We start from the raw sequence: 2,882 nt of genomic DNA on the forward strand, positions 1-2,882 counted from the left end.
TTGCTTTTATTCTTATCTGCTAACATATATAAAGTTTCCAATGTCATGACAATAACACAATAGAATAGGACGGATAATACCAAAAATCATATATATATATTAAATTCACACTGAACTGTTGTGCCAAATAAGAAGGAGAAGATATATTAAATTCTAATCGCAACTTTAATATTATAGTGGAATATTAGTGATACCTATTAGGGATATCCTAACCCAAATATTCTTGAAGACGAAAACTTGAAGCAGCGTTCACTTGTCACGGCATCGGCAGTTTACATACGCACAAATTGAAGTCTCAGTATTAAAAGGGCTGTCGCAACGGATGGAATTAAAACTAATACAATACCCCATATTTTAATAAAATTAAGTCTATTACGCCTGTTTTTAGTTCTAAAAACTCAAAACGGTCTTTTATATATTACTTATGAACACGATATTTTACACATAGTTTTATGATTTATATTATATAGAACACAATAAATATAGCGTAACTTTGTGGATTATTACCTGGGATTAGTAATTACTCGGCTTTTAATATTAATGAATGCACTTTTACGGTTTTCTTAAAACTCAAGAATAATTATGCTATTCACTTCACAAATAAAAATTTTACCTTCGTTTCTTTCCGATAACTTTCGTTTAATAGCGTCTTAACAACCCTGTTTTCTAAATATGGCCGTAAAAGACGAAAACTTTTGCGAAACAAATATTCTGAAATATAACTTTTTTAGTTCAAAGAAATTTTATATTCAATATATAATTAATTCTATATAAAGTAATATTTATTGTTATAAGTATACTAAGATCTATATGATTATATGCATTAAAATTGTATGAAAAATGTACCAACACGTTGGCTTCAAAATGGCGGTGATGACTGATTTTCCGTATTAATATAAATTAAGCATTTTCCATTTATTATTATATTAAAACTAAAAGTATTTTATGTAATTATTTCTTACCTTTTCGTGTTATATTTTCTAATTTTACACAATTCTTTAAAAAGCACTGCGCTTACTTTTTTTATTGTTGCCACTTGTGTGATTCACCTTTGCCTAAGAATTTTAGACTAACAATTAATTTCACAATTGTATTAGATTTCTTACCTATATCGATAATCCGCCAGCTTTATTTTGCACTACAAAGGTGCAACTAAACGGTGTGTTATAGTGACAGCCAAATGCCGAATAATCTCGGTTATTTTACACTCGTATTGATCGTTATCAAAATGCATGTTATATAGAGCTATATCATAATTATCACTTATTTACCTTCAGCTTCATTTTTTGTTTCTTTTTTCTTACTTAAATTTGAATGTAATTAATTTTTTGTGAAAATACTTACATATCCACACAAAAGTGCACATCTTTACTCCTAATAGAGCGCAAATTATAGCATCTATTACTGAACAATATTGTTTATTGAGCAATATTTAACATTAAATTTAAATTTGACGAGACCGTGAAAAAATAACTCATTTCTTATCGCAGTTTATACTTTCTTGTAAAATGCTTTTCCTCAAATGCCTATTATGTCGATTAAAAAAATTAACCCACATTTATCAATGGAAAACGCCATAGATATTTTGCTAGAGGAGCAATATTACTCTGAACTTAACAGTTGTTTTATATGATTTGACAGATAAAAAAGGGTGATTTGTGTCCGCATCTATCCAATTTGTTTATATATTTAGCTGTCATTTTGAAAAAATTAATGCCATCAGGCTACGAATCTTCAGATGAAGACTTATTTTTTTAACTTTATACGATTTGCAAAACCGTAAAAAAGTAAAATTGAAGATTTTGCCGTGAATGTTGTGTACAACGACACAAAAAAAAATTAGTGTGAGTATTATACTTCAATTAGTTTATTTACTAACACAACTACAAACATATTAGACTACCATAAAAATGTTCGATTGGGTAACAAAATTTGACAGATCTAGAATAAATCTAGATTAAATCCAAATTTACCAATCGAAAACTTACTTTTCTTATTACATAAAATTTAAATGTAACTGTCGTTGCAAAATTCTTTATTTTTTTCTATAAAGTTCATGAGGACAAGTTTTTAAAAACCCCAATTGCTTCTTTGTCTTTTTCTGATTCTAAAACTAACACAAAAATAATATGAAATTAATTTTTATATTAGCTTAGTTTGTGTAATTAATCTTATAGTACACTCACACTGTCTCATTTAGGCGGTTTAGCTCATTAATGGCCGCAATGAGCTTATTATGAATAATGTCAATGTCAAATGTCAAACGCAACTTTAAAAATAAATTTTCTAAAAGAGAAGTCCCAAAAATTTGAAATATTTGTCATATGTTTTGTATATAAAATGTAAATAAATAACAGTTAAGCTGTAAACAAAGGCACTAAGGAAGTAAATATTTAATAAAATCTTTGTTGTCATTAATTGTATATGTAATAGATATATAAAATGAGTATGAATAATTTAATATATCAATTATAATAATAATTTTTTTATGTAATAAATTATTAAGTGAAATTATAAAAAAAGTTCTATCAGTTTGACAGAAGAGTAATTTATTTTATAGAATAACCTACTTTTAACTGTTGAGAAATATCAAAATCAAAATGTAAGCAAAATTTTGCATATACTTCAGTTTGGAGAGTTAAAGAATAGACTGACATAACTTTTATATGAAATGGCACTAAATCAATCAATTAACACTTTAAATTATAGAAACTTTTTCTATTTATTTTTAAAAATTTTTAAAACTAAAACATTTTCCCGCTTTTCAAGCTTAAATTTAGTGCTGCCAATTCCTTATTGTTTTCGCCTCTCATTTCACTCATAGTTCTGTTGTTTTTATTGATTTTTGTGTGTTGACAGCTACAAATTTAGCAACCCTGTTT

General features: G+C 26.6%; 1 protein-coding gene across 2 annotated transcripts in view; it reads right to left on the reverse strand.

Moving 5' to 3' along the window:
* The window catches only part of LOC119685739, a 19,035-nt gene extending 18,298 nt beyond the window's left edge, over positions 1-737 (reverse strand). The window contains exons 1-2 of one of the 2 annotated variants that reach the window (XM_038100104.1): positions 614-737; positions 508-562 (exon numbers count right to left, since the gene is read on the reverse strand). The gene's annotated coding sequence lies outside the window, so the exon portion shown is untranslated. The remainder of the gene's footprint in view (positions 1-507; positions 563-613) is intronic. The other variant, XM_038100108.1, reaches the window with a different exon arrangement.
* Positions 738-2,882: the final 2,145 nt, after the last annotated feature.

The sequence above is a fragment of the Teleopsis dalmanni genome, chromosome 2 (assembly GCF_002237135.1).
Source record: "Teleopsis dalmanni isolate 2A chromosome 2, ASM223713v2, whole genome shotgun sequence".
Taxonomy (NCBI): Eukaryota; Metazoa; Arthropoda; class Insecta; order Diptera; family Diopsidae; genus Teleopsis; species Teleopsis dalmanni.